Below are 23,978 nucleotides of genomic sequence, written 5' to 3' on the forward strand. Positions count from 1 at the left end.
TTTTAATTCTTCAACACGTGATGCCACAGCCTCCTAATATCTTCTGGAAAGACCTCTGTCACTCACAAGCATGGTCATGGCCAGAGAAATTTAATCAGAGGGCATTTAGCAATTCCTACTGCTACAAAGAGGGCACCACTCATTGCCTACCAGACCCTCATCCAAGTGCTTTCATTAATTCGTGTCATCCTCCAGTCCACCCTATTATGTCAGCACTTTATAATCATCCTCATTTTCCAGTAAGGTGACTGAGGCTCAAGGTTAATGTCAACTGGAGATACTTACACCTGGAACATGAAGGGAGAGAGAAACAGACATAAACAGAAAGAGATCTGAAGATAACAGAAAAGCAAGGAAATACCAGTAACTAGTGTCATGTTACCTCCCTACCAACTGAAGGAAAGTCCATTCAGATGATTAAAATATCTTAGGTATTCAATAGCTTATTTCTAAATTATTTTTTATTTTAAAATACAAATAGAAACATAAAATAGACTAAAAACGTAATTAGTAAAGGTTCTTGTAACTGCCTTTGGATGTGTGAATTTGGTGAGGCTACAGTCCCCAGTGATTCAGTCAAACCCTACTCTAGGGGTTGCTGGGAAGGTATTTTGTAGATGTGAGTCAAGTCCATAGTCAGTTGACTTTATTTGTTAAGGGAGATTATCTGAGATAATCTGAGGCAGCCTGATTCTGTCAGTTGAAGGATCTTAAAAGCAGAACTGAGACTTCTCTGAAGAAATTCTGCCGGTGCATAGCAACTCCAGCCCCTTCTGGAGACTACCCTACAGATTTCAGACTTGACTATCCAGCCCCGTGGTTACATATCCAATTCCCTGCAATATGCCTCTTAATAACTATGTCCTGCTGGTTCTGCTTCTCTGGTTGAACCCTGACTGATACAGTTGTTAAAATGTTATTGTAATTAATGTATAAGAATGAATTAGTAGTATATTGTGCTGCTAATAAAAGCTAGTACATTTAAGTGGTTTTAAATTTTTCCCTGCGTTCCTGTTTACCTATGAACTTACACTCTCTCAGAGGAGGGACTCAGAAAATCATCTGCTAAGCCAAAGTAAACTCTAAATGTAAATTCCATCTGAACAAATTATGAATGAGTGGAGTCGTAATAAAGTTGCAGAATGTCAAATGAGAGAGAGTGAAAGATGCACCTTCCCTTTGATTTAAAGCACGTATTCACACACACACACACACACACACAAACACACACACACACATTTTAGAAGAGATCTGCTTCCCATGGATATTTTCATTTATTCTAACAGCATTCACTGAATGCCAGTGACATCCTGAACACCTTTCAGCTTTATGACTCTATTAGTCCTTTCTTGCACTGCTATAAAGAAATAGCTGAGACTGGGTGATTTATAAAGAAAAGAGTTTTAATTGGCTCCCAGTTCTGCAGGCTCTACAGGAAGCACAGTGTCTTCTGCCTCTGGGGAAGCCTCAGAAAACTTACAATCATGGCGGAAGGCAAAGGGGGAGCGAGCACTTTGCATGGCAGAGCAGGAGGGAGAGAGCGGGGAGGGGAGATGCCACACACTTTTAAATGACCAGATCTCACCAGAACGCACTCACTATCAAGAGAACAGCACCAAAGGGGAAATTCACCCCCATAATTCAATCACACCCCATTAGGCCCCACCTCCAACATTGGGGATTACAAGTCAATATGAGATCAGGGTGGGGACACAGATCCAAACCAAATCAATGACTGTGCATGTCATTCAACATCTCTACATCTCAGGTTCCTCATCTGTGAAATAGGGATACAAATTGTACCAGCCTTGTGGGACCACAGTGATGATTAAGTTAGTTAAGGTTTCCAAAGTGCTTAGAATAGTCTGACACGTGGTGTGCAACATCTATTTTGTGGGCTGGGGAAGCTGGCAAGGACTTCACAGAGGAGGTGGTGCTAGAAAGACTTGGATTAGGGAGGGAGCACGAGGTACTATCCTGAATCATGGGCAAACCGATTGAGTGAAGCTTGGAGGCAGGAAGGAAGGAAGCTTGTGATAGTAACCCTAACTAAACCAGCCTGCCTGCCGTGGATGGTTCTTACTAGAATCCCCAGGAGAGAAGGTGAGGGCCAGATTTTGAACAAAGCAAAGCCTGGATTCTACCTCTAAACCACATAATCAAGATATCTTAAAAATGACAGTTCATGTTTTTCAAAAGGATTTTGTGGTTAAACAAGCTTGGAAAACAGGGTTAAAAAAAGGCTAACAGGTTTCTTTCAAGCAGGATTTCCCCCAGTGACCTTAATCTGCTAACACACTGCCAGAGGGGGTCCACAGGCAGCAGTTCCCAAAATAGAGGACAGAATCCTCTCGCTTCGAGCATCTCCCAGGAAAACTGTTCCAAGGTGCACACTCCTGCAAATGAGGTTTATGTTATCTATATTTTCTGCATTCTTGATGCTCTGGTGTCTGGACCTTGCTGACAGGGGAGAGACTGCCCCTCTCGGGGCTTGCCAATTCTTAGGGATAGCAAACAACTCACCTGGGAGCTCATCCTTCATATGGAAACTAACAATCCAGAGCCAACACCCACCGCATCTTCCACCTGGCACACATACCCTGGAGACAATGCTCCTCTGCACTAATCATCCAAGAGCCAGGTACCAGACAACTAGGGACAACCTCTGTAGCCCAGAACCCACTGAAATTATTCAGGCTTACCAATCCTAAGCCTACCTAGCCTTGCCTTTCCTGTGGAAGCCACAATAAAGCTTCTTGCCCACACTCTGCTCCCCCTCTCTCCTGCCTCCGGACCCACCCTGGTGTTTCCTCGTGGGGCCCAGCAGGACGCTTGCCCCCTCCTCTTGGGAACTGTTAGTAACAAACTGTCTTTTCCATACCAATCATCTCCCAACCTGTTGGCCTTACCATAGCTCAGTAACAATAAAACTACAATTTGAAATACTGGTGTTGGCAAGAAAGGGCTTTCAAAGACATGTAAGCAGAAGAGTAACATCATTATGTTGCAGAAATATTCATCTCACACATCCTCTCTACACCTCATTTTGAATTCCCAGAGCATTATTAGAGCCCCAGGAAGCCCAATACCAAACTGAAATGTTAATGGAGAGACACAGAGGGGTCTGGGGACCCTGAACCCCCACATATTTGGGAGAAGTCCTACTAAATGTGATGAGACTTTGGGAGTACAGCACGTCTGAAAGAGGGCTGTCCCCTTGACCCACCTGGGATACCCCGTAGCCAGTTGCAGCTTCTCCACTGTGTTTAGGTGATTCTAGAGGTCAGAGGTCATCAGAACTTGTGATGCATCTGCAACTTTGCAAATGGAGGTACCCCAAGGACTTGCGAAAGAAATCCTACCTCTGAGCACTTCATTGCCTCATTTTTCTTATCAGCAATATAAGGAGGTTGACATACTTTGTGAAATACCTTCTGGCTCTGAAATTCTGTGATTCCTATTCTCTCTACAGAGCTACTAATTCCAGCAAATTTTATAATCCTATAAAAATCACTCTAAGTCACAAATATCAGGATTGCTGTAAAACTTTTCTATGTCCTTTTGTTCTTTTCTATATGATGCCAGTTCTCCAAAGGGCACTTCTCTTTTGTGAGTTACAATTACCCCTACTATTTATTGTGAGCCAATTAAAATAAATACTGTACTTTGGAAAAGGAAATGTACTTTTTTCCCTAGACCCATGCCAACCTTCATTCCACACCTTACCGCATCATTTAATCAACTGTGATTTTTATCGACAGTTGGAAAAGACATTAGGGAATTAATGACTCACCGCCCAACCAGAGCTCTTTTAGGTCAAGAGGGCACAGGCTGCACCCCTCCCCCATGCAAAAGAGCACTTGGCAGAGCCCTGAATGGGGACTGCAGTGAAAAAAAAACAAGGAAATGAATCACTGGGCTTGACCAAGACTTACTAGTTCTGTCTCCAAATGAAGAAACAATGACAAAACTGCTGATTGTCTGATAAACAAATTAGAGCCAAGAGTGGGAGACAGAAAGATTTTAACTGTTATCTTCTAAAGGGAGAAGTTTGCAACCTGATAGTAGGTGCTTCCCTGGACTTCCATGAAAACCAGCTGCCTGTCATTTGATCTGTGTGTGGATCTCAGGTTTCTCATACATAAAATGTCAGTTTGGAGACAAGTGGTATTTCAAATTAAATGTCTTCGTTAGTCGTTAAATACGGAGCTCGATACTGAATCCTTTGACCATGCTCTTTTTTCAATACAGAGAATAGATGCCCAGGTATTGCTGGACTGTAACAAAGCTACCAAAGAAGTATGCTCATTGCTCAAAGAAAGATTTGTGCAAAGCGGGAAAAATAGCCTTACGGTCAGGAGCATTATTCCCACCTAAGCCAGTCAACATTGAAATGCTTGACAGCACAATTTGAAGGAGAAGGATATGAGCAAAGAAGATGACGACTGACATTTAGCTTGGCCAGTGGGTTATTAGTCATGAGAAAGAAAGGCAAAAGCAATAATAAAGTAGAAAAGATTTGCCCCATTAGTCAGCAGTGTAAAGAAGCAGGTGTAAATGACAGCACTGAACATTGGAAGATGTGGACCATGCCAGAGAGATTGTCCCTGCGGAAGCATTCAACTGTTGTAGCTAAACAATGTTGTAATTATTCTTACACTCTTGTAGGGCCATCACTATATCTATTTATTCAATATTTATTTATTGAACATCTACTTATACATAACTACCTTAATCACTTTAGTGCCTATAGAGACAAATAATTTCTGCATTTAAGAACTTTTCTGACTGGGCACAGTGGCTCATGCCTGTAATCTCAGCACTTTGACGGGCTAAGGCAGGTAGATCACCTGAGGTCAGGAGTTCGAGACCAGCCTGGCCAACATGGAGAAACCCCATCTCTACGAAAAATACAAAAATTAACTGGGCATAGTGGCGGGCACCTGTAATCCCAGCTATTCGGGAGGCTGAGGCAGGAGAATTGCTTGAACATGGGAGGCTGAGGTTGCAGTGAGCCAAAGTCATGCCACTGCACTCCAGCCTGGGTGGATGACAGAGTGCGACTCTGTCTCAAAAGAAAAAAAGAACCTTTCTGTCAAGTAAGGGAAACAGCTAATGACAACCCACTATAAGTACTATTGCGCTTATAAATAAAAAGAACAATGAGCAAAAATATTGTTACCAAAAATCTTATGCTCAAGGTGAGATTAAAGCTTGCTTCAAAGAACAGATAAGATTTTAACAGGCATGTTGAGAGGTAAACTATTATAGGAAGATTAAACAGAAAGAGCAAAGGTATTCCTTAAAATGGTTTACAAAACCCTTCCAAAGTTGACCTCACCACTCACAGTGCCTCACTGTCTGTAATCCCAGCACTTTGGGAGGCTAAGGTGGGAGGACTGCTTGAGCCTGGGAGGTCGAGGCTACAGTGAGCCATAATCTCACCACTGTACTTCAGCCAGAGTGACAGAATTAGAATCTGTATCAGATTTAAAAAAAAAAAAAAAAAAAAAAAAAAAGCTGATCTCCACTTAAATTTTCTGCTTATAATTCTCCCCACTCACCAAACTTCTTGCATCCTCCTATTTGTCATGTTTTCTGAAACCTCAGGACCAGAAACAGTTTTTTTTCCCCTAAACTTCTATACCTAGAAAACTCCTGATTTCCACTAGAACAGAAAGTAATTATTTCAGGCTTTGAAGTCTATGCTGTCTGACTCAACTATTCGATTCTGCTGTTATGGTGTGAAAATAACCATGAATGATATTTAAATGAATGAGCAGGCCGTGTTGCAATACAACTTCCTTTACGAAAACAAGAAGAGGATTGGATTTGGCCCACAGGTCGTAGTTTGCTAACCTCTGCTATAGTGCAGCATCACTCTCTCCTGGAAGGGAATGATGTGCTTAGTCCCATGAAATATATATGCCCACCCTATGCAATGCAACTGTCTCATGTACTATTGGTTGTTTAATTGAAATTCAAATTTAACTGAGCGTCCTGTGTTCTATCTGGCAATCCTAATATATGTCCATCAGAACTTCCTGTCTTCATAACAGCAATGCCAAAAATCCTAAGTGCTCAATTTCTGGCAAAACATGTGCGTCTCTCGCTTTTCTCCAGCGGACGTTTCCCCCATCCCTTCATCTTCGATTCCCATGCCCCCAGACTCTCTCCCCTCTGCAAGTTTGTGAATTGTTTTTAGAGAATGAGAAAGTAATTTTCATTTCTTTAATGGGTGTTTAAAGAATTAAGGAACATTTGTCATTTCAGATACAGAAAAAGTCTCAGGATTTCCTCCTTCCCTGGGTTTTACACCGTTGTATTAATCTAAAAGTTACCCATTTGATCATCTCCTTATAATTCTCGCTGATGATTCAGGAGCTGTACTGCCTGTGGTTGGATTTGCTGTGATAACTTATCTCCATAGGACAGGAATTTATTAACTGGTTGCATCTAGATTGGAGCTGTTTTCAAGAGTCTCCTCATCTTTTAGACTAAACCTCTCATCTCCAATGCAGAATTAAAGACTCTGCTTCTTATGAAAGAAATCACAGGCACCAGCTACTCTTGAATAATGTTTTCTTGTTGTGGGAGGTGGGCAGTGGGACAGGAGTTAGGAACTGAGCGGAGAGGAATCTTGGAACTCGCAGGCTCTGCCAGCCACAGTTCTCTTGGCACCTTCTCAGCCGCTGTGTCATAGCTCTTTCCTGTGTGTCCTCCGCATATTCAGGTAACTCTCTCTCTGCCCTCCTGGTTGTTCACACTAACATACACCATTTATATTTTAAGGGAGCTTTAGTGTGTGTTTTTAATGATTAACTGCTCTAGCACAGGTGCCTTCTGGCCGCTTCCACCCAAAAACTCCTTCAGCTGAGACGCTGCGACGTCTTCCTGCCCCTCCTATGATGGTGGTCATAACAGTAACAGTGCGGCTGTTGGGAGGTGGCAGGGGAGGTGGCAGGGGAGACTTAGGGTCAATCCTGCTCTAAATCACTGTCATATTCACCTGCAGAATATAACTAATATTGAAACCCACAGACCACAGAGATGAAACACCCACATTTCCAACTCAGATTATAAAGCACAAATCCTTCTGTCTCATCTCCCACCTGCCTCCCACCTCACCTATCCATAAGCTGCCCTTCATGCTGCTGGAAGAATATTCTTTCTGAAACATCAATGCTCACCGGTCTCTCCTGTGCCCAGGACCAGCCCCAGTATCTAGTGGCTGCAGGGCGGAATCAGGCTTGCCTTCACGGCCCCCTCCTTTGGGCCTCTCTACTGTCCCAGCCTCATTCTTCAGTGCAATCCACAGTCAACTTCACATGGCTGTGCGATCTTCAAGTGTGAGTGTGTTTTCTGTGCCACTCACTCTTTCATCCATTCAGTCAACAGATGTTAACTGAATATCTGACTTAAGCCAGGCACAGTGAAACACACTGGGGATAAAGTGGTGGAATGAACTTACAGTCCATTGGCGGATGAAGAGAACTGAACAGGGTCAGAGTGATGGGAGCCCAGGGAGCACATAGGAGGAACAAATAATTCAGAGAGGGAAGGACGTTCTGATTTTTCTTTGCTACATCAGGCAACTGTGTGTGTGTGTGTGTGTGTGTGTGTGTGAGAGTGTGAGTGTGTGTGTGTGTGTATAACTCTAACTTGTAATGTGGAGTCATCCCAGCAAAGATGCCTGGTCGAGGTCTCCTTATTTTTATCTGTGTCCTCTTGTGTTCCCTACTTTATCACTGCCATTTTGCCTATTACCATTAAATTGCTTTACAAAAAACAATACACCTATTCTCCAGATTACCCCCCAAAACACATTTAAATACACTGCACCTAGCCAGCTGCAAATTTTCTATTTCTACTTGGGCCTGAGAATTATAGTATCCACCAGTAACAGTACATACAGATCCCTGACATTTGTATTACAGATGGTAATTTGACACATTTATTGCTCTCAGACCAAAGGTATTCCTGGAGGAATGAATTTTAATTTATTTCTAGCTATTTTTTTTATTACCAATAGACAATTACTTAGATAGCATCTTGAGTGAACGCACCCCTTGTATCCTAAGCATCCTTTGTAGCCAGCTCAATGGATGAGCAAACACGTTGCCTCCTCCGATAAATGCGTTGCCCTTAGATCCCAGCATCACGATCCATCTCTCAGGCCTGCAGGAAACTAGATGCTATCACATCAAGCATTTGCTTTATGGTCTGGGGAAAATTAGCTCTTCAATTTCAAGCTGAAGGCTCCCGGGCAGAGTTGTGTTCTAGAAAGATATATTGCTCTGTGTTGCATTGAACCTGAATCCGTAATCTCAGAGGAGGGTGGGGCCAGCCGAGCCTCCAGAACTCGGCTCAGGCAACAGCTCCATGGCGGCAGGACAGCAGGTGGCACCTCTGACATCTCCTGAGCCTCCTCTCCATGGGACTCTCATCGATGAATTGACCAATAACGTTTTTTCTAGTAAAATAAAATCATTTTAATGAAATAATAAAATAAAATTGGGGAAGGTTTTGGAGATTATTTTCTTTAACCAGAATTCCAATACTTTCATATACTCTATAATTTTAATGTTATCTTAATTGTCTTTTTTTTTTAGTAGTAGTAGTAGTAGTTTGGCTTTTGTTGTTGTTGTTGTTTTTGAGACGGAGTCTCGCTCTGTCACCCAGGCTAGAGTGCAGTGGCATGATCTCAGCTCACAGCAACCTCCGCCTCCCGGGTTCAAGCGATTCTCCTGCCTCAGCCTCCCAAGTAGCTGGGATTACAGGCGTGTGCCACCACGCCCAGCTAATTTTTGCATTTTTAGTAGAGATGGGGTTTCACCATGTTGGCCAGGCTGGTCTCGAACTCCTGACCTCAGGTGTTCCACCCGCCTCGGCCTCTTGAAGTGCTGGGATTACAGGCATAAGCCACTGTGCCCAGCCCAAAGCCACCGCGCCTGGCCCTGTTCTCCTAATTTTCAAAAATAAAACACTCCCAGAGATTTAAGGATATTAAAAAGGTTTTGAAGATAAATTCTAACTGCGGCTACATCTGGAGGGAGAGATTATGGGATTAGCTCTACTTTTTTATTTTCTATATTTTGTATGTTTGAATTTCTTTTAGAGATAATATACTTTCTCAGAGTACACATACATTTTTTGCAACCAGAAAAAGTAATTTTCGCAGGTTGCAAACTTCCTAATTCCTGTTCTATGTAAAGCAAACTCTCAGTGAATGTGCATCACATATATTTTTGCCAACACTATGATGCCATGCTCCGATAAATGCTCCATAAATATTAGTTGAATCAAATACTCAAGAAGGAATCAGCATGTTCCTGTCACCAGGAGCATCGTGTGTAGAGTAGGTCTGGCCGTCACTGTCTGGTCATCGCTGCATAGCTGAATGCAGCTAAAACGAATAGAAGTGAAGAGAGGAGAAACTACAGAACTGGAGTCTCTGAGGGCTGTGCCGAGCCTCTGCCCCTCACATCCCACAGCCCAGCACTAACTAGGTCACACTGGAAGGCTATGCCTGAGAGTGCCTTCGGGTGTTTGTTTGTTTCTTTTATTTTATCTTATTTTTTTAGACAGGCTCTTGCTCTGTTGCCCAGGCTGGAGTACAGTAGTGTGATCATAGCTCACTGCAGCCTTGACCTCCTGGGCTCAAGTAATCCTCCTGCCTCAGCCTCCCAAGCAGCTGGGACTACAGGCCACACCATCACACCTGCCAATTTTTTTGTTTGTTTGTTTAATTTTTATTTTTGGTAGAGATAGGTCTTACTACGTTGCCTGGGCTGAACTCCTGGCCTCAAGCAATCCCTGCATCAACCTCCCAAAGTACCACCCTGTACAGCCCTGGCTTGCTCCCTGTTCCCTGATCGCCTGGCAGCCCTGATTGTAAAACAGGCTTCCACCCTTGCTTCACTGTCACCATCACTGTCACTGTCACACCTGGAGTGGAATGAAGCATGACTTCAAATGACACCACCACCACCACCTCCTGCTCCCCATCACCCAGGATGAGACCCACCTCCTGTGGAGTGTGGTTACCTGGGCTGGAGCTTCGCCAGCCTGAGTCACCCCCTAGGGAGAGGCTCACGTCCTCTGCCTGACTACTTTGTTGAAGAGTTTGCTGAACACCTAAGTAGAGAAAAATAACGAAATGAAGCAGAGTTGTTACCCTGATGCTTTCAGCTTTCTGTTTTATAAAGACTCTGAATACAGACTAATAAGTATTCTAGTAACAGGTGTACTTTTTCTGCTCAATGTTTATTATTCTGCTTGACTTGATTAGGGAACTCATTAAATGTATTAAAATTTGAAAGTAAAGTAAAAATAATTTTATTTTATTTTATTTTTATTTTTGAGACGGAGTCTTGCTATGTCGCCCAGGCTGGAGTGCAGTGGCCGGATCTCAGCTCACTGCAAGCTCCGCCTCCCGGGTTCACGCCATTCTCCTGCCTCAGCCTCCCGAGTAGCTGGGACTACAGGCGCGGCCACCTCACCCAGCTAGTTTTTTGTATTTTTTAGTAGAGACGGGGTTTCACCGTGTTAGCCAGGATGGTCTCGATCTCCTGACCTCGTGATCCACCCGTCTCGGCCACCCAAAGTGCTGGGATTACAGGCTTGAGCCACCGCGCCTGGCCTAGTAAAAATAATTTTATTTTGGGATGCTCTAAGTTTTGCTACGTCACTTCTTAACCTTGAAATTAGCTAATTTAGAATTGCTTGCTGATTTTTAAATATATTTATCATGATTGTCTTTACATGTGACATAGAAACATGACTTGTTTTCATATATGTAAACTTTATAGCAATAGCTTTCATTAATCTTTCCATTAATTTCACTCACATACTTTGAAATGCTGAATACTGGATTGATCTCTGACCGTTTTGCAAATAAAAATATGTACATAAACACACAAAACAAGACATATGAACTAAAAACTTTTAAATGGTATTTTCAGAAGATAATATTTTTCTATTTCAATTCCTTATTGGCTAGATTTTAATTAGCATTATGAGAGCTCATAAGACATGTCTACTAATGTTTCGATGTTTTGAAGAAAATCCTGTTTAGGCCTTGCACGGTGGCTCACATCTGTAATCCCAGCACTTTGGGAGGCCGAGGCAGGTGGATAACCTGAGGTCAGGAGTTCAAGACCAGCCTGGGCAATATGGTGAAACCCTGTCTCTACTAAAAATACAAAAATTGACTGGGCACAGTGGCGCGTGCCTGTAATGCCAGCTACTTGGGAGGCTGAGGCAGGAGAATCACTTGAGCCCGGGAGGTGGAGGTTACAGTGAACCGATATTGCGCCACTGCACTCCAGCCTGGGAGACAGAGCGAGACTCCATCTCAAAAAAAAAAAAAAAAAAAAAAAAAAAACTTGTGTATACTATGATAGGTACAAAACCATCCTGCCCCCTAAACTTCTCTTTTTTTCTAGTTAGAACAACTTGTATAGCTCACATCTGCTGAAAACCAATATAATATTCTTTGCATATTTGAAAAGCCACTTTCATTCATGTACTTTAGTTCACATATTTATGAGAAGCAATGTGTTAATGAACAAGTTAAAGTTTTAAGTAGTTTGGTGTCTTTAAATGAGGGATTTGTGAATGTTTCAATATCTTGACTGAAACAAATGCCATTTTTCAGTTAATCTAAGATACATACTTGGCAGCTAACTTATATCATCTTAATTGAATTTGGAAACAACTCGTTTTTTCTAATAAACTTTTTTCCCACACACACACAAAGAGCCTGCAGAGCACTAGCAAGCATGCTATTTTTACTCAAAGCCTGGGCACAAAACGAAGCTAAACCTGATTAGGAAATGATGTCAAGAGATAAAAGAAGTGCAGGATTTGCTCTCTGGTAACTCCAAGGAAAAAAGTTCCTGCAGCCCTTCAGTTGTCTAGGAGAGCAGCACTGAGAGGCTCGACCAGTGACACCCGCTGAAGATTTCCGTGGGAGAAATCAACCCCTGCAGGCTGGACAGCAGCGGCCTTCGCACCCCTAACACCAACGCAAGGCACCCCTGACACCAACACCAGTGCAATCCATGCTGCCCTGACGGCGGGGGCCCAGTCTAGATGGATGGAAGAGATGCAAGCAGAGGATGGGGAGAGACTTACATCAGCATCCATAGGTTCTGGAAAGTTCCTTGGTTCCCACATATCTAAGGCAATCTGCTGCCAAATCTAGAACAACCAGGGACCGTGGTGAATAACTCAAGACCCTGATGGAGTTTGGGTAGAAAACACCAGAGACAACCCTGAGTTCCTAGAGCTCTTGAGAAAGAGGAATGATAGTTAATGCTTTACCAACAGAATTTGATAGGCTCCACAGACCCCAACCTCACCTTTCAGGGACAAGCTCCCGTTTTCTCGACTTTACATGAAAACATGTTGAAGACCTAGTCCACATGTCCGTCTTTCGGTGGTGGCTTAAAGTTTTTTAGAATTGGAGCCTAAAGCTAAAAGGAGGGTTAAAGGGTTGTGAGTTGAAGGTTAGGAGGATGATCCTGAAACACTGAGTTGGAGCCCAAGTGGCTGTCCATCCAAAAGGTGGCCCTGGTCCTGGTCAATGGCTGGCCTGAAAAGCCGGGATGTCCTGTGTGACCAGGGCCCTAGGTATGCAAGTCTGGGGAAACCCTTTGTCAAATCCAGGGAGAACATGAAAATGAAGAAAATGTATCCACTTCTTTTTTCTTCTCCCAACTAATGATTGCAGTTCTGCTTGACCAAGAAGGATAGGAATTCATTGTTACCCCACCTGTATTTGTTCATGTCCCAGTGAGTGTAAGTGTGGGAGCTTGGCAAAGCCTCCACTTCCTGCTCCTTTTACTTTTTCTTTTTCTTTCTTTCTTTTTTTTTTTTTTTTTGAGATGGAGTCTTGCTCTGTCACCCAGGCTGGAGTGCAGTGGCATGATCTCAGCTCACTTAGCCCACCTCCTGGGTTCAAGCGATTCTCCTGCCTTAGCCTCCCAAATAGCTGGGATTACAGGCACGCATTACCATGTCAAGCTAATTTTCATATTTTCAGTAGAGATGGGGGGTTCACCATATTGGCCAGGCTGGTCTCGAACTCCTGACCTCAAGCGATCCACCCACCTCGGCCTCCCAAAGTGCCGGGATTACATGTATGAACCACCATGCCAGGCCTCCTTTTACCATTTTACTGGCATCAACTCCTTCATCTTGACCAGTCACTCCTGTTTACTAAACCCTGCACTTTATAAAAACAGACACATTTTATGCCCTTTGAATGAAACTTGTTTGTTTGCAAAATTCTCCCTTTGCCTCTTGTTTAGAATTATAAACCAAGCTTACTGGTAAGCTGGGCTTGTTACTGATATTATCATAGGCTTAAAACTGGCTCTAAAGGTATATCTGTGTGTGTTTTTTTGTTTGTTTAATTTTAATGTTCAAAACACATTGATTTACTAAATCACTTGCAATTGACTTATATAAGACAATTTCAACAAATAAAATGTATACTGAAAAATTATTGTATACAATGGACCTGTCTCTAGAAAAAAAAAAAATAAGTCTTATTTATCAATTGAGGAACAAAAGTATTCCTTTTAGTTTAATGTAGGTTTTAGAAAAACATTTCTTGGCCAGGTGCGGTGGCTCACGCCTATAATCCAAGCACTTTGGGAGGCTGAGGCAGGTGGATTACCTGAGGTCAGGAGTTCGAGACCAGCCTGGTCAACATGGTGAAACCCCGTTGCTAGTAAAAAACACAAAAATTAGCCGGGCATGGTGGTGGGGGCCTCCCAGCTACTCGGGACGCTGAGACAGAAGAATTGCTTGAACCCTTGAGGTGGAGGTTGCAGTGAGCCAAGATCAAGTCATTGCACTCTAGCCTGGGTGACAAGAGCGAAACTCCGTCTCAAAAAACAAAAAAAGAGAGAAACATTTCTTATGGAGTCCTGCCACAACAAAAGTGAAATTCCTAAGAACAACTCGAGTATCCAGTGAAATATTAACAAATGAACTGTAATTGCTTTCAGTCATATTCAGAAAATCTAATGTGTTTACTTGCTTGTTGAGTATTTGCCAGTCTAATCTTTTTGGCTTTGGTGATTAACTTTCAGTGCTTCTTTGCAAGCTTTTCCTGAGGCTGATCAAGTCGGACCTGTCTGTCAACTGAAATCTCCCGGCGATGCCTGTCCTGACCATCAGGAAGGACCTTGAGTTTCCAGCAGTGTTTCTGTTTAATTTCTGCATATGCATGTATTACTGCTTGAACATTCTCAGGAGTTTTAAACCTAGCCTGGTATTCTGTATCTCCTTCTAGAAATCAATATAAACAACTTCCGGGATCACTGCCAAGTATTCTGTACAAAATCACTCCTGACTTAAAATTCATGTAAAAATCGTTCAACTTTTTATAATTCATGAAAACGTTTCATCAAACCTACATGAAGCTTAAGTTCCTAAACAGTTCAAGAGCTCTCAGTTTCTCTGTGTGCGTGTTTTAAGGCAATCAGAAGAAATATCTGAAAGAAGAGTTGCAGTCAGTCTTTTGCTCAGGAGACCCTCCCAGGGAGGGATACCGTAGCCCATGGTCTTGGGAAGCCTGCACGCCGGGCGGCATGTCTGAGGATGGGCGGCCCTTCCTCCTGTCTCCAGACTAAACTATCTGCTTTTTTCCTTCACATTCCTCCATTAACTTAACCTTCTCCCCTCTTCAATATTGGAAAGCCCAAAGTCTCCAGGTGCTGGATATCCAGGCATCACTTTTGTCTTCTTGTCCCTTTCCTCCCCTTCAAGCCCAGCAATTACAATGCCAGGCTACAGGGAACAGCCCTGGGTCCTAGGAAGACGGAAAGAAAGGGAAAGATGCTGGATTACTGATCCTCCCAGCACCATGAGTGCCTTAGTCTATTCTGGCTGCTATAACAAAAAACCACAGACTGGTGGCTGGACATTCATTTTCACACAGATCTGGAAGCTGGAAGTCCCAGATCAAAGTGCCGGGGTTGGTTTCTGGTGAGGCCTCTTTTTGTGGTTTGCAGACAGCTGCCTTCTTACTGTGTCCTCATATGGCCTTTCCTCTGAGCTTGCACAGAGGGAGGGTGGAAGCGGGACGGAGAGAAAGAGAGAGGTGGGGAGAACATGAGAGTACACCAGAGGGTGCAAGCAGACTCTGGTAATCTTTTCTTCTCTTTTTCTTTTCTTTTTTTTTTTTTTTTTTTTGAGACAGAGTCTCACTCTGTTGCCCAGGCTGGAGTGCAGTGGCACGATCTCAGCTCACCTCCAGGGTTCAAGCGATTCTCCTGCTTCAGCCTCCTGAGTAGCTAGGATTACAGGTGTGCACCACCACGCCTGGCTATTTTTTGTATTTTTAGTAGAGACGGGCTTTTGCCATGTTGGCTGGACTGGTCTCGAACTCCTGACCTCAGGTGATCTGCCAGCCTCAGCCTCCCAAAGTGCTAGGATTACAGGTGTGAGCCACCTCACCTGGCCTTTTTTTCTTCTCTTAAGGAGAGTCATCCTATCAGATTAGAGTCCCACCCTTACGACTTAATTTGACCTTAATTTCCTCCCTAAAAATCCTATCTCCAAATACAGTCACGTTAAGAGTTAGAGATTGAGTATGTGAATTCAGGGGAAGAGAAATATTCAACCCCTAACAGTGAGTGAACTGGAGAGGTTCTGGGCACGGTGCCAAGGGTTCAGGAGTCAGATTCTTGAACCTTTCGCTGTCACACGCAATGACTACAGCGAGGAGGATGCTGAGGGCAATGGTGATGACGGTCGTGGTGAAAGTTCACAGACATTAGCTAAGCAACAAAATGGAGAGGAAAAAATTACAGCTTTGATCTCACCATGTGAAATTAAAACCAGTATTAAGAATAGTCATTTACTTAAAATTGTAGTGCAATTTGAAAAGGAAGAGTATGAAGTAGCCTCACCCAGTTAAGCCACACTATTAATATTACTCTTTATTGTACTTTTTAAGTCACACTGCATCACTTGATGGATTGAAAAAAATATTGAAAGAATTAACTGCTTAAAAGAGGGATCTGTGAATAAAGGCAGCTGGGGGAAAAATGAGAGCGTGGAATGTGGTAGGGTTCATTCATGCACTGCTTACATGGAGGGAATATGGCCAATGAAGCCTTACATTTCATTCATTCATTCATTCATTTCATAATTATTTATTGATTGTCTGTTGGTGCTTGATTAATTAGGCAAATTAAATCAGGCTAGCAAGATGACTGTCTGCACCCTGGAGAAAGGATGGGAAGAGGCAGGATTGGAGGTAGGATGGGTGAGAGGGTTCTGTAGCAATCCTGGTCAGAAATAATGGTAGCCTGGACTGCAGTGTTGCCCGATGACTGACAGAGAAATAAGCAAATGCAAGGGGGAGATATTTGGGAGTTAGAATCAGTTCCTGTGGAAAGATTATTCTTACAATCAAGAAGAGAAAATTAAGCTGTTTACATTCTCTTCAGATCAAGGTGATAATGGTAGTTAAGACCACATACTTTGCACTTCAAGACAAGGGGTGTTAGCAATAACGGAGTTAGGAATGTGTGTTCAAATCCTAGCTCTCCCTCACTAGCTATGTGACCCTGAAGGAGTTCTGAACCTCTCTGTGCCTGTTTCCTCGACAGTCCTGTAAGGATTAAAGGAGTCAACATATCCCCTTGACTTCATGCACTTTTGCGTCTGGTCATCTAGCACATTATTTCTCTGACCTTAAGACCCACTAGCAAGGTGGGAATGAAGAACAAGGTAGGAACTCAAGCAACTCAGAGCAATAACACCAGCTCCTTAGAAAATGGGCAGAGGTCCTGAATAGACATTTTTCAAAGGAAGACATAGAAATGGCCAACAGGTGTATGAAAAATGCCCAATCTCACTAATCATCAGAGAACTCCAAGTTAGAACCACAATGAGATACCATCTCACACCTGTAAGAAGGGCTATTACTTGAAAATCAAAAGATAAACGTTGGCAAGGATGCAGAGAAAGGGGAACTCTTGAACACTGTTAATGGGAATGTAAATTAGCATAGCCATTATGGAAAACAGTATGGAAGCTCTTTAAAAAATTAAAATTAAAATTAGAGCTACCATGTGATCCAGCAATCCCACTACTGGGTTTACATCCATATCAATCTGTCATAGAGATGTCTGCACCCCCAAGTTCACTGCAGCAGTATTCACAATAGTTAAGATGTGGAATCAATCTAAGTGTCCAAAAACAGAGGAATGGATTATTGATTTATTTATTTAGAGACGGAGTTTCACTCTTGTCACCCAGGCTGGAGTGCAATGACACGATCACATCTCACTGCAACCTCTGCCTCCTGAGTTCAAGCAATTCTTCTGCCTCAGCCTCCCAAGTAGCTGGGATTACAGGTGTGCACTACCAGGCCCAGCTAATTTTTGTATTTTTAGTAGAGACAGGGTTTCCTCACGTTGGCCAGGCTGGTCTCGAACCCCTGACCTCATATAATCCACCCACCTCAGCCTCCCAAAGTGCTGTGACTACAGGCATGAGCCACCACACCCAGTTGGATTTTTTTAAATGTAGCATATACACACAATGGAATACTCTTCAACCTTTAAGGAGAAGGAAATTCTGTCATTTGTGACAACGTGGATGAACCTGGAGACATTATGCTGAGGGAAATAAGTCAGGCAAAGAAAGACAAATATCACATGATCTCACTTATATGTGGAATCTAAAAGAGTGGAACTCATAGAAGCAGAGGAAGAATGGTGGTTACCAGGGGCTGGGGAGAGTAGGGAGTTGGGGAGATATTAGTCAAAGGATATAAAATTTCAGTTGGAAGGGATAAGTTCAAGATATCTATTGTTCAACACGATGACTATAGTTATTAACAAGATACTGTATACTTGAAAATTGCTAAAAGAATAGATTTTTTTCTTTTTTGAGACGGAGTCTTGCTCTGTTGCCCAGGCTGGAGTGCAGTGGTACAATATCGGCTCACTACAGCCTCTGCCCCACAGGTTCCAGCGATTCTCCTTCCTCAGCCTCCTGAGTAGCTGGGATTACAGGTGCACACCACCACGCCTGGCTAATTTTTGTATTTTGAGTAGAGACAGGGCTTCACCATGTTGGCCAGGCTGGTCTTGAACCCCTGACCTCAGGTGATCTGCCTGCCTCAGTCTCCCAAAGTGCTGGGATTACAGTCGTGAGCCACTGCACCCGGCTGAGAATAGATTTTAATGTTTTCACAATAAAAAATAAGTATGTAGGGCCGGGCGCGGTGGCTCAAGCCTGTAATCCCAGCACTTTGGGAGGCCGAGATGGGCGGATCACGAGGTCAGGAGATTGAGACCATCCTGGCTAACACAGTGAAACCCCCTCTCTACTAAAAAATACAAAAAACTAGCTGGGCGAGGTGGCGGGCACCTGTAGTCCCAGCTACTTGGGAGGCTGAGGCAGGAGAATGGTGTAAACCTGGGAGGCGGAGCTTGCAGTGAGCCGAGATCCGGCCACCGCCCTCCAGCCTGGGTGACAGAGCGAGACTCCGTCTCAAAAAAAAAAAAAAAAAAAAAAGTATGTAAGTAAATTATATATTAATTAGCTCAATTTAATCATTCCACAATGTGTACATATTTCAAAACGTGTATACTATAAATATATATAATTTTAATTTGCCAATTAAAAAATAAAGCATAAAAAAAGAAGCAAGGATATCAGTAGTATAAATATTATTAAAATTGTCCTGGAGTTATTAACCAATGAAAGTAGGCAAGTGAATGAGATACAAAATATAAACATTTAAAATAAATTACATTCAAAATTATCTTCTGATGATGGGCTTGTATACAAAGAAAACCTAGAGAATTGACTAAAAATTATCACAAACAATAAGAAAAGACATAGAATTAATTTTTTTAAAACTCACTTACCCACAAGTAAACACCACCAAGTTAAAAAAGATGATGGGCCGAAGAGGTGGCTCACACCTGTAATCCCAGCACTTTGGGAGGCCAAGGCGGGCAGATCACTTGAGGTCAGGAGTTGGAGACCAGCCTGACCAACATGCTGAAACCCCATCTCTACTAAAAACACAAAAATTAGCCAGACATGGTGGCACATGACTGTAATCCCAGTTACTCGGGAGGCTAAGGCAGGAGAATCACTTGAACCTGGGAGGCGGAGGTTGCAGTGAGTTGAGATCGTGCCACTGCACTCCAGTCCAGGCAACAGAGTGAGACTCTGTCTCAAAAAAAAAAAAAAAAAAAAAAAAAAAAAAAAGATGATGGAAGAAGAGACTCACTTCTGCAACAGCAGCAAAAATGATGAAAGATCTAGTGATAAACATAGCCAAGATATACACAAGGCCTATTCTTTTTTAAAATTTAAATGTGCCAGTTGAGGTGGCTCACACCTGTAATCCCAGCACTTTGGGAGGCTGAGGTAGGTGGATCACCTGAGGTCAGGAATTCGAGAGCAGCCTGGCCAACACGGTGAAACCCTGTCTCTACTAAAAGCACAAAATTAGCCAAGTGTGGTGGCGCATGCCTATAATCCCAGCTACTCAGGAGGCTGAGGCAGGAGAATCACTTGAACCAGGGAGCTGCAGGTTGCAGTGAGCCGAGATCACGCCATTGTACTCCCGCCTGGGCAACAGGAGCAAAACTCAGTCTCAAATAAAATAAAAATAAAATAAAATAAAACAAAATAAAATAAAATAAAAATAAAACAAATTTAAATGCTACTGAGGGCCTGTGATAAAAACTGCCATTTGTTCCTCATGTCCCATCAAAGGGTACAAAGTTTCAGATAGAAAGGAGGAATAAGTTTTGAGATCTATTGGACAACAGGCTGATTATAGTCAATAATAATGTATTATCTATTTCAAAATACCTAAGAGAGTACATTTCAAATGTCTCACTGTAAAAAAAAAAAAAATCAGTAATCAAGGTGATGGATATGTGAATTGGTTTGATTTAATCGTGCCAAATCATATACATATATCAGAACAACACATTGTACCCCAGAAATGCATATAATAATGATTTGTCAGTTAGAAAAATGTAATGCAGCTCCTATATTTTAGCTGGGTGTATAGACACCCAGAATTAAAACTGTGCTTTGCAACCTTGCTTGTAGGTAAGTATGACCTTTAGGCTAAATGCTAGAGCACAGGGTTTAAGTGAAGTGGGATGTCCTAAGGCTGGGAGAGGGCCTTCAAGACAGGAGGTAGGCCCCCTCCACTCTCGTCCTCCAGGCTGAGCATATGAAGGTGGAGCTGGAACAGCCATCCTGCCTGTAACGTAGAGGCTGTGCTGAGGATGCTGAAGTAACAAAATAGAAAAATCTGGGTCTCCAAGGATGGTATGGGGCAACCATGGAGCCCTAGACAAACCTACATTCATGGGAAAGTGGCTCTTGTTTAGGATTTGTTACTTGGTGCGTCAATCAGTCACAGCTGAACTTAATTTTGATCCGGAACCCCAATAAAAGACTTGAAATCAAGACAAGCTGACTCAGCTGTGTCCTAAAAGCACTCCTTTTTTGTGTTCGCTGATTTCACACCAATTATCAACTCCCATCCCTCCATCTCCCCATTTCTCACAAGAATATTTATTTCTATTTTATTGTATTATCCGTGAAAACATTTAAAAACAAATAACAATTTCTTAACTCATCTTCATGACTCAAGAATCCATCTTCCATATTGCTCTAAATTATCTTCCTAGATTAAAAATTTGACCCTAAGGCCGGGTGCGGTGGCTCACGCCTGTAATCCCAACACTTTGGGAGGCCAAAGCGGGCAGATCACGAGGTCAGGAGATCGAGACCATCCTGGTTAACACAGTGAAACCTCGTCTCTACAAAAAATACAAAGAAAATTAGCCGGGTGTGGTGGAACGTGCCTGGAGTCCGAGCTACTGAAGCAAAAGAATCACTTGAACCCGGGAGGCGGAGGTTGCAGTGAGCTGAGATCACGCCACTGCACTCTGTTGCCTGGGCAACAGAGTGAGACTCCATCACAAAAAAATAAATAAAATAAAAACTTTGACCCTGCCAGTCTTGTGCCTGAGATTATTCATCAGTGCTCCACCATTTACAAACTTCAATCCTTCATCATCCGGCCCTTGGCTTTGTCTTCCACTTTCCCTCCCAATTTCCCTACACAACCTTCCCTAGATTTCATCCAAATAGAATCCCTGATGGCCGGGCGCAGTGGCTCACACTTGTAATCCCAGTTCTTTGGGAGGCAAAGGCAGTCAGATTACTTAAGGCCAGGAGTTCGAGATCGGCCTGGGCAACATGGCGAAACCCTGTCTTTACTTAAAAAAAAAAAAAAAAAAATTAGGCATGGTGGTTCACACCTGTAATCCTAGCTATGTTGGGAGACTGAGTCATCAGAATTGCTTGAACCCAAGAGGTGGAAGTTGCAATGAGCTGAGATTGAGCCACTGTACTCCAGCCTAGGTGACGACGCAAGACTCTGTCAAAAAAACAAAGAGAATCCCTTGCAATTTTCCCAGTGCACCGGGCTCTTCCTGCCTCTGTGGCTTTGCATGCAGTTTTTCTCTCCCCCATGCCCGCTCCGCTCTGACCCGCTCACCTATGCATCACTCTCAGCTCATGCTAGTAACACTTGTAGGAGAATCTAGGAGAAGCCCTCCCACGTCTCTCTCTGCCCACCCTAAACTGAGCAGATGACCCTCCTTCATAGTTCATTTCTGGATTTCCTCACTCCCCTGCCATAATTCCCAAATATAGTAGTCTCCCCTTATCCATGGCGCTGCTTCCCTCAGTTTCAGTTACTTGCAGTCAACCCTGGTCCAAAAACAGGTGATGTAGTACAGTGAGGTATTTTGGAAACACATTAACATAACTTTTATTACAGCATACTGTTAGAATTGTTCCATTTTACTTTTAGTTATTGTTCATCCTTTACTGTGCCTAATTTATAACTTAAACTTTTCCATAAGTATGTAATGTATTATAGGAGAAAACATAGCATATATGTGGTTGGCTACTATCCACAGTTGCAGGCATTCACTGGGGGTCTTGGAACGTCTCCCTCGAGAATAGAGGGGAACTGCTATATCGCAGACATTGGGTTTTCATCCCTCTGCCTCGTTAGAACATAAATTCCCTGAGAACAAAGACTGGACTTTGTTCATGTTTGTGTTTCAATAATAGAAACAATTTGGGTGACACAGTCAACTTTTAAAACAACTATTGAGCTAATTAATCAATCTCTAGAGCAGTTTTTTTCATACTTGAGAATTCACAGGCCAATGTAGAGTACTGCTGTTCTCTATACCCAGTGTGAGAAATACTACCTTCAAGTTACATAGCATCACTTTAAATGATCGGTGAGCATCAGTTCCATTGTTTAAAAATACAAACACAAAAAGCCTGGGCATGGTCATTCATGCCTGTAATCCCTGCAATGTGGGAGGCCGAGGCGGGCGGATCACGAGGTCAGGAGTTCAAGACCAGTCTGACCAACATGGTGAAACCCCGTCTCTACTAAAACTACAAAAAATTAGCCGGGCGTGGTGGCGCATGCCTGTAATCCCAGGTCCTGGGGAAACTAAGGCAGGAGAATCGCTTGAACCCGGGAGGCAGAGGTTGCAGTGAGCCCAGATCACACCACTGCACTCCAGCCTGGGTGACAGAGCGAGATTCCTTATCCGCCCCCGCCACACCAAAAAAAAAAAAAACAAACACAGGGCCTAGGGTGGTGGCTGACACCTGCAGTCCTAGCACTTTGGGAGGATGAGTTGGGAGAATCACTTGAGACCAGGAGTTTGAGGTCAGCCTGAGCAACATAGCGAGACCCCATCTCTACAAAAAAAAATTTAAAAATTAGCCAAGAGTGGTGGCATGTGCCTGTGGTCCCAGCTACTCGGGAGGCTGAGGTGGGAGGACAACTTGCACCTGGGAGATTCAGTGAGTGGTGATGGTATCTGAGCTCTAACCTGGGTGACAGTGCAAGACTGTCTCAAAAAAATAAAAATAAAAAACACAGAGGCTAAAACTGAATAGTAGTACTGGGACATAAAAAGGTCACCCAGATAATCATGAACAAGACTGTGGGCTTTTAAACATTATCCAAATAAATTATTCAAGTATTTGAATATTAACTCAACATCCAATTATTATACAAATAAACACAATGTTAAAATATTCTCATTTATATTGCATATCCCTTAAAAACATAACTGTGGATTTCAATTTGAAAAGCGAGTTAATTATTATTTTTCTTAGAAGTCATATGCTCCTTATCCCAGAAAACTGCAAATTTTGTAGCATGTATATGAACGTGGTTTCATAAATGCCTCAACCCTATCATGAACCTCAAGTTAATTCCTACTTTAATGAAATTTCCTAAAATGCCTTCATCTGCAGCTTACTCTGGAAGGTCAGCCTAATTTAAATACTGGAGAACACTTGCCTTTCATCCAAAACAGAATCATTGCATGGCCAAGGAACCCTTAGGAAACACGCCAGTGAGTTTAACAGACTCTTCATTTTTACTAAACTGTCTATGACTGCCTGAAAAGATTGCCTTCAAGGCTAAAATCCCTGTGAGGACTTTTTTGTTCCAGGCCTGGGCTGACTGGACCTTTGGCTTGAGTTTAACCCAGCTTCTCTGCAGACATTCTTCCAAAGACACAGAAAGTTTTAAGCTCCTTGCTGCAGCTCTCCATCAGTACTCACCTCCAGGCCATTTGAGGTCTGAGAAACTCAAAAGCCGAACAGTCTCTGGGGGTAGCAAGTGTGGAGAACCTATCCAAAAAGAGTTTGCAACCATGATGTTGGAATACTTTTTAAGACATGAGATTACCCTTGGGATTCCCTACAGACACAGCATCAGTGCCTCTTGCTTGCTATTTGCAAGGCCCACACTTTTTGAAATAAATTACCTAGTTAGGGGAGGGGGCAGGGATAGCATTAGGAGATATACCTAATGTAAATGACGAGTTAATGGGTGCAGCACACCAACA

The 23,978-nt window shown here is 42.9% G+C and overlaps 1 long non-coding RNA gene across 2 annotated transcripts in view; it reads right to left on the reverse strand.

The window, feature by feature from the left end:
• Window positions 1–23,754, reverse strand: part of LOC126941380 (uncharacterized) — a 52,482-nt gene extending 28,728 nt beyond the window's left edge. For both annotated transcript variants that reach the window (XR_007721281.1, XR_007721280.1), the window contains exon 1: window positions 23,692–23,754. This is a non-coding gene — a long non-coding RNA (uncharacterized LOC126941380). The remainder of the gene's footprint in view (window positions 1–23,691) is intronic.
• Window positions 23,755–23,978: the final 224 nt, after the last annotated feature.

This window comes from Macaca thibetana, chromosome 18 (genome assembly GCF_024542745.1).
Source record: "Macaca thibetana thibetana isolate TM-01 chromosome 18, ASM2454274v1, whole genome shotgun sequence".
Classification (NCBI taxonomy): Eukaryota; Metazoa; Chordata; class Mammalia; order Primates; family Cercopithecidae; genus Macaca; species Macaca thibetana.